This window comes from Sinocyclocheilus grahami, unplaced genomic scaffold (genome assembly GCF_001515645.1).
Source record: "Sinocyclocheilus grahami isolate Dianchi unplaced genomic scaffold, SAMN03320097.WGS_v1.1 scaffold222.1, whole genome shotgun sequence".
Taxonomy (NCBI): domain Eukaryota; kingdom Metazoa; phylum Chordata; class Actinopteri; order Cypriniformes; family Cyprinidae; genus Sinocyclocheilus; species Sinocyclocheilus grahami.
The window spans coordinates 579,030-588,075 of NW_015505401.1; positions in this window are offsets into that span (position 1 = coordinate 579,030).

Genomic DNA, 9,046 nt, shown 5'->3' on the forward strand with positions numbered 1-9,046 from the left:
TAATGAACAAACACGGCGAAAAACCCACAACAGGAATGAGGAATGACACACGAACTTAACCTGTAGACCCGACAGAGACAGACTGCACAGCCCAGGAGCCCTTTCAGGGCTGGACGTGGGAACAGGAGCCTTCTCTGGGCTAGACATGGGAACAGGAACTTTCTCTGGGCTAAACACAGGGACTGGAACACTCTCTGGGCTAAACTCGGGGACTGGAACCCTCTCTCGGCTAAACTCGGGGACTGGAGCCCTCTCTTTACTGGACTGGGAAACGGGAGCCCACTCAGGGCTGGACGGGACCAGCGGAGACGAAGGAGAAAGGAGAGGGGGCAAGTCGGCTTCCAGCTCTGTTTTCCAGTCTATAAGGTCCTCCTCGAAGTCCAGCAGTCCCAGATGTATAATCAGCTCACCCTCAGCCGTGGTGCAGTGGGCGAAGCTCCACTCCACACTCTCTCTGTCCGCAGCATTCTCCCTTGTGGCAGGCTCTATTGCCGGCTCTTACACCTTGACTGACGTCACTAGCAGCTCCGGCTCCATGGCGATCTGTTGCTTTATTTGAAATAAGCAGTGTTGGGGAGTAGGCTAATTAGTTACATGCAATGGAATTACGTAATTTAATTACAAAATAAATGTAATCTGTTACAGTAATTAAGAAAAAATGTGTAATTAGATTACAGTTACTTGTAATGATGGAAATGATAACGATTACAAAGGGGGTTACATCTAAATATTTTCACACATACAGATTTGATTGATTTCTTTCCAATTTTGCATTGAATGTTCTAAAATATGAGACACCAATGTTTCAGGAGATTAAGACACAGAATAGGACACATGCTTATTTATTAACTGTTTTATTTCCTATTTGGTTTTATGTATATGCTTTATTTTTTATAATTAATAGTTTTTTCCAAGGCATTGTTAGATGTAATTAGCTATGCTAAGATTTTGATTTCAAAAACAGTATCATAGCTATTAAACTATATCTTGTTATGATTTTATATCTGTATTTAACCTCAAAGTAAAATATTGATTCAAGTGGTAAAGGATTTTGAAAGTCTGAAAGTCTGAAAGTACTGAGTCCTACTGTAACTTTAACCATGCCTGCTTTAAAAGTTTGAAAATGATTACCAGTTGAAAACGTTTGTTAGAAATTTAGAAAAGTAATCAAAAATTAATCAAATGTAATCAGTTACATTACTTTAATAAAGTAATTGAAGTAGTTACACTACATTTTAAATAGGGTAACTTGTAATCTGTAACATATTACATTTCCAAAGTAACTTTCTCAACACTGGAAATAAAATCACATTGTCAATACAATCAACATTGTCAACACAGTCATTTACCACTAAGAACTGTACAAATACTGCATTACTGCATTACAAACAAGACAATTACTAACAAAATCAAAAGAAAAAGACCCCTATAAAAAATCTTTATGTAAGCAAAGTACAAGCATATTTTTTTTTATATTCTCATATGGAGTGAGGCGACATGGTAATCAGATTTTCAGTAAAAAAAAACTGTACAAAACATTTTAATATGAATATAAGGGAAGTATCTTCCAGGAAAACTGCATCATCTTTCTTTGCCCTACAATTTCCTTGAAATCCAAAAATAATTTCAGCCAGATACTTGGAAAAAATGCATGTCATTCTTTCAAATCTTTTAAATATAAAAATTTGATGTCATAACCTTTTATTCTTGAACAAGAGACTATTAATGACATGATGATTTTCCATGTTTTCTATGCATCCTTCCTGTGCTGAATAACATAATGCGAGTGACTGTGTGTGTGTGCGTGGAGGCAGAACTTACAAAATCTTTCAGCAAACCTCCGTTTTCTATTCCCAGTCCAAACCCCTGCACAGTCCCACCCATGTTACTCCCCTACGGTCATGTTTGGGTTTCTGTCCTGGGTGGCCATCCATCCATCCATCCATCCACATCTGTTGGAGGATTATGACACACCAGGTGAAGAAGAGACTACTGCAGATCACTGAAGATAACACAATGCATTCTTATGTATCACTTATGAAAACAGCCTTTGTAAGCTTCCTTTCCATTTTTTGAAATTTAAGACAGTGGCCTTTCAGTACCATCTATTTTCCATATCTGGAAAAAGATTGTGTCCTTAATTCTTTTATTTTGTTGTTGGTTGTCATGCTATTTCTTAAAGGGACAGATCACTCAAAATAATTCTGCCGTTATTTACTCACCATCATGTATTTCGAAATATGAATAACTTATTTTCTTCCATGGAAGTGTTCAAAAAGTGACGAAATAGAGAATACAGGTTTGGTACAGTGTTATTTTAGTTTTACTGAGATACAATGCAATGAGACTTTTTGTATTTATTTTTTTATCCATTTTCATTTTCATTTTAGTTAAAGATTTAGTTATTTTATGTGTTTGTGTCATTTAATTAGTATTTATGTTGTTGTTATGTTGTTAAATATATCTATTCATTCATTCATTCTCCAAATCTAATTATTGTCTCTCTCTCAAGTAATATGTAAATATATATGCATATTTTCTATACAGCTGTATATATAGAGTAAATAATGCACAAATCAGTACAAAATGTTCTATTCCAGACTCATATACATTATTATTTATCGTTAAGACTTATTTAAATGTTTCTGTTCTCATGTCAGATATGTATGTATGTATGCATATATGCACTAAAAAACCACAACAAATTCCTCGTGTGTTTGCACACACTTGGTGAATAAAGCTAATTCTGATTCTGATTCTATAGTTTTTGCCCCTGCAAAAAAAAATAATAATAATTCTTGGTATTTTTGTCTTGTTTTAGTATAGCTAAACATTTTTGAATCAAGATGCATTTATTTTACAAGTAAAATGACTTAAGATATTATGTCTCTTTTTCTGGAAAAAAAAAAATCAAAATGTTGTTAGTATTTGCTTAAGATTAAGATTATTTTTCTTACCCCATTAGAAATACTAACAAAATTTTTATTTTACTTGTCAAGTAAATGCATCTTGATTCAAGAATATTTAGATATTTATACTAGAAAGCAACAAAAAAATATGTAAGAAAATCTTTTTTTGCAGTGTTCATTTTAGTTTTAATTATTTTAGTACATCAAGCTAAACTAAATGAAAATGCAAAATGTTGATTTGGCAACTAGCTGAAGTAAACTATTTTTTCTATATTATTTCAGTTAACAATTACTTTATTTCATGCAATGGAAATGTTTTTAAGTTTTTTATTTTAGTTAACTATAAAAACCCTGTTGTGGAATGAAACTGAGTTTAACTATCATGTGTGAGAAACACGAGAAGACATGATAGAGAACTTTCCCTTTAAATGTTCTAATGAAAACTAGGGTTGCCATGGTTGTGTTGTAACCAACACAGTGTGTTGTAATCCAAAATTAAGGATCCTGGTCAAAATCTAACAGAACAGCTCTAATACAACATCCTTTCATAGCTTTTGTTTATAGGTCAGACCGTGAGAGGAATGGACGAGATGTTCTCAGTCTTTGAAGTTCCTCCATTTCATTTGAAAGATTTAGCAGATCAGGCCCTTCCTGCACTGCATGTCCTTCTAATCGTTTTAATACTAGATTTCTGAATGAAGAACACCAGGGTTGAAACAGCTGTTACCTCAAACTGCATGTGAAATTTGTGTAGAAGATTAAGAGATAGTTATAAAAGCCCTAAAAAAACATGATGTCGTGGAAGTACTGTTGAGCTCCTACTAATTTACTTGGTCTTCAGACCTGACCTCCCTCACATACACAGCTACAGTTCGTCAGCACGTTTCTTGGGTGATGATTAGTCATTTGGAGTTGGCGGAGATGCATCATAAAATCTCATCTGTTTGCTCCACAAAAGACAAAGTCATTTCCTCCAGGGATTTCTAGGGATGAGCAGATTCATGTTGGTTTTTGCGTCTGAAACGACGTTTATGAGATATCATCTTGAAAACATGTTGCTCTTTCTTGTCAATCTGGGAGTGTGTCTTACTCATACTGCAATCCCATTAGCACTTTGGGACTTTTTCTCTTGTTTGTTATTTTTTACATTGGATAATTTGGGGATTTTGTTACTAGACAAAGATGACCTTTTGACCTGGTTCTCTTACACTTCAGAATCGATCTCTGAGAATATGAGGCCTGATTTGTAAACCAGTAGATTCTTCGACCAGTTTTCAGTGAGTCAGATTTCTTCTGTTGAAATTAAGCAGGTCCAAAGATAAGACGTCTGAAAATAAAATAAAATTAAATAAAATTAAATAAAAAATAAAAGACACTTTTAAATAGCAGATTCAATTCAAATGCATTGAAATTCATGTTTCAAAGTTGTCCAATTAATGTAGCTAGGTGAGTATGAAGCTACAAGCTGTTGTGAATCTTACATTGTGTTGTTCAGACATATTTTTAGACAAAAAGTAACAAAAGGAGATGTACTGTATATTTCATGAAGAAATACAAATGCAGCAGTTTTCATCAATCTTTTTGAGCTGACAACTTCTAATCAAACTATGTTCAGATGATTACTCAAAAAAAGATGTTCCTTATCTACTCCAGTTAAGATCAACAGCATATCTCATGCTAAACTTAACTTATATGTAAATTTAATGAATAAGAAAGACATTATTTGTCACTGGCAGTCAATGTTCATAGAGTAACCACAGCCTCCCACAACCTAACCACAAGCTCTGCTCCACAGCAAAACCATAAAAACGTCAACATAACAGAACATTTTAAATGTCAAACATAATTCAACATTTACTCTCCTTATACAGTCCTATGCAAAGCATGCTGGGAACTAGAAATCCAATTTCACCAAGTTCTCAAGACAATTTCTTTAAGTTAAAAAAACAAAATTAATGCAGAGTTTAAATTGCACACAATATTATGTTGATGTAATGATCAACATTATTATGTTAACAAAACTCAACAAAATAATGTTTGCAACTGCAAATTAACTGGCAACCATATATATTTTTAAGTTGTGGGGTAAGACTTTATTTTAAGGACCAGTTCTGACTATTAACGAGTTGCTTATTAGCATGCATATTACTACCATATGGGCTATTTATTAGCACATATAAAGCAGGTAACTACATGGGTTAAGGGTAGGTTTAGGGGTAGGTTCAGGTTTAGTACCTAGTTATTAGTTATTGTTATTACTATAATAAGTACATAGCATGTACACGAGGAACATCACTGTAAAATAAAGTGCTACCAATTTGTCCTTGTTACACGTTACATGTACTTACTATTGCAATAACAATAAATTATGCATAATTACATGCAGTTAATCCTAAAACACCCTAATCCTAACCCTAACCATATTGTAAGTACATGTAGTTAATTAATATTACTCAGTACTTAAATGTATAATTGCACTGTAACAAGGACACTAAAATCAAGTGTAACCCCAATTTCTTTTTAAAGTGTAAGTTAGAAGACAAATTGTAACACAGAATTCCGGTTACACTTTATTTTAAGGTGTCCTTGTTACAGTGTAATTATACATTCAAGTACTGAGCAATATTAATTAACTACATGTACTTACTGTCACACCCTTGGACTGTTTTGCTGTGTTTTCATTCCCCATGTGCTCAGTGTGACCCAGTTTTTCCCTGTTTGATTTTGTTAGTCAGTTCACCTGTGTCCTCATTAGTTGATCCTACTCACCTGTCTGTCCCTCGTTAGCACCCCTATTTTAGTTGTGTTCATTTCACTGTTTGGTGTCCGGTCTACTTGGTCCCTACGTGTGCATCCTGCCTGTCCGTCCTGTGATTTACCCTCATGTGGATTTATTAAAAGACTGTTTGCATCAATCGTCGTCTTCTTCGTGTGTTTATCTCACTGTAGCTTGACAGAAGACCGGACCTAAGAGTACGCGGTGCCTTTCCCCGCATTTTCTTTTCGTTTTTTGAAAGTTTTTCTTTTGGGTTTTTGTTTCCATGGAGCTCGCTGTGAGATTCACCGCCCTGGCTCAGAGGAGCCAGCATATCGAGGATTTTGCGTGGGACTTCAGCCGTTTCGCCAATCTTTACCGCCTTCGACGATGAGACGCTGAAGTCCCTGTTCAATATCGGGGCAAACGGAGAGCGTCCGGCCCTGATCCAGAACGCGACTCAGGCCAGAGCCCAGCCAGAGCTGGCTACAGTGCTCGCCATGGGAGAGAGCGCTATGGACAGCGAGAGCACGGAGGGAATCTCCGCCCACTGCACCATGGCTGCACTATGGCTGAGGGTGAGCTGAGCTCAGTGGACTTTGAGTTGGATATATATGCCCCCTCTTCTCCCGCCTTCATCTGAACTCTCTGCCTGTGCTGAACTATATGTCTGCCCTGAACTGTCTGCCTGTCCTGAAACGACCACAGAGGTCGTTCCCCTGTCCGCTGCGCTCCCAGTGTTGGGAGTTTACGATGTGGTGTGTGTGGGCAGCACACACCATCCCTGAACCCTCTACCTGTCTGGATTTCCCACCTAGCCTCCCTCTCCCACCTCCTCTATATCAGTCCTCACCATCGCCACCGCTGTTATCACCGTGGGTCTGCCAGTCTCCTTCGGTGTCGTGGCTGCAGGATCCCTTGTCTCCGACATTCAAGTACTGAGCAATATTAATTAACTACATGTACTTACTGTCACACCCTTGGACTGTTTTGCTGTGTTTTCATTCCCCATGTGCTCAGTGTGACCCAGTTTTTCCCTGTTTGATTTTGTTAGTCAGTTCACCTGTGTCCTCATTAGTTGATCCTACTCACCTGTCTGTCCCTCGTTAGCACCCCTATTTTAGTTGTGTTCATTTCACTGTTTGGTGTCCGGTCTACTTGGTCCCTACGTGTGCATCCTGCCTGTCCGTCCTGTGATTTACCCTCATGTGGATTTATTAAAAGACTGTTTGCATCAATCGTCGTCTTCTTCGTGTGTTTATCTCACTGTAGCTTGACAGAAGACCGGACCTAAGAGTACGCGGTGCCTTTCCCCGCATTTTCTTTTCGTTTTTTGAAAGTTTTTCTTTTGGGTTTTTGTTTCCATGGAGCTCGCTGTGAGATTCACCGCCCTGGCTCAGAGGAGCCAGCATATCGAGGATTTTGCGTGGGACTTCAGCCGTTTCGCCAATCTTTACCGCCTTCGACGATGAGACGCTGAAGTCCCTGTTCAATATCGGGGCAAACGGAGAGCGTCCGGCCCTGATCCAGAACGCGACTCAGGCCAGAGCCCAGCCAGAGCTGGCTACAGTGCTCGCCATGGGAGAGAGCGCTATGGACAGCGAGAGCACGGAGGGAATCTCCGCCCACTGCACCATGGCTGCACTATGGCTGAGGGTGAGCTGAGCTCAGTGGACTTTGAGTTGGATATATATGCCCCCTCTTCTCCCGCCTTCATCTGAACTCTCTGCCTGTGCTGAACTATATGTCTGCCCTGAACTGTCTGCCTGTCCTGAAACGACCACAGAGGTCGTTCCCCTGTCCGCTGCGCTCCCAGTGTTGGGAGTTTACGATGTGGTGTGTGTGGGCAGCACACACCATCCCTGAACCCTCTACCTGTCTGGATTTCCCACCTAGCCTCCCTCTCCCACCTCCTCTATATCAGTCCTCACCATCGCCACCGCTGTTATCACCGTGGGTCTGCCAGTCTCCTTCGGTGTCGTGGCTGCAGGATCCCTTGTCTCCGCCTCCAGCCTCTGAGACCCAGCAACTCCACCATGGCTCCTAGCTCCCACCTCTCCGCCGTGGTCCGTCAGTCCACCAGCTCTGCCGGTCTCCCTCGTCCCTCCGGCTCCGCCTTGGTCTGTCGTCGACCATCCACCGCCTCGGGGCTCCACTCCTCTGGCTGTCCCTAGTCCCTCCGGCTCTGTCAGGCTCCTCCTTACCACCAGCTCTACCTTGGTCCTCTGTCGCTCCGGCTCCACTGCGGCCTTCCGGATCCCCGCCTCTGCCTCGTTGCCTTGGCCCTCCAGATCCTCAGTGTCACCCTGGCTCTTCGGCTCTCCGTCTCCGCCTCGGGCTCCACCAGCACCTGCTCCTCCGCTGTCGGTCAGCCCCATGGAGCCGTCTGCCCTTCCTCCACCATGTGTCCTCATTAGTTGATCCTCCTCACCTGTCTGTCCCTCGTTAGCATCCCTATTTTAGTTGTGTTCATTTTACTGTCCGGTCTACTTGGTCCCTACGTGTGCATTCTGCCTGTCCATCCTGTGATTTACCCTCATGTGGATTTATTAAAAGACTGTTTGCATCAATCGTCATCTTCTTCGTGCTTTTATATCACCGTAGTGTAACATTTACTATATGGTTTGGGTTCGGATGAGGGTTTGGCTTAGGGTTAGTTGCATGTAATTATGCATAATTAATTGTTATTATAATAGTAAGTACATGTAACGTGTAACAAGGACACCTTAAAATAAAGTGTTACCAGAATTCCTTGTTTGTAAAAAAAAAAATTTAAAATGTGACACTAAAATGGATCATGGATGGTCAAAATGGAGATATGCGTGGAACACCAAACCAAGCAATATGTGACCCTGTCTGTAAAATCCAGGCTAAAGTCTCAAAATCTAATTATGAGATAACAAGCATCAAAGTTTGATTTCAACCATTAATTTCACTATGACTTACTCAGTCAATATTAAAGATATAAAGGTTATATTTTCACAGAATGTTCTACATCTTTATGAAGGATGATTTTGTGTAGAAAACAGTAAATCACAAAAAAATGACTTTAGCTGGGTTTTCACAGGCAGGGTCACATATATGATGTCACATTCAGCCCACCTCGGCTGATAGATGACGACTGCCTCACTGGAAAATGCTACTGTTGTTTAGATAACAATATGCACAGGGTCAGTAGGTCTTTTTGTAAGACTTGTAATATGATCTGTGAACAGTCCAGTTTTATGGCAAAAATGATTGCACGACTCCGTTAAAAGAAGCATGAATAAAAAGTGCATGTCAAAAAGAAAAACTTTTTTTATGGCTTGCTGATTCAAGAAGATATTTAACACACTCGACACTGAAGTTTTAAAGTGTGCACAATGTCTCAAATCTCAATATA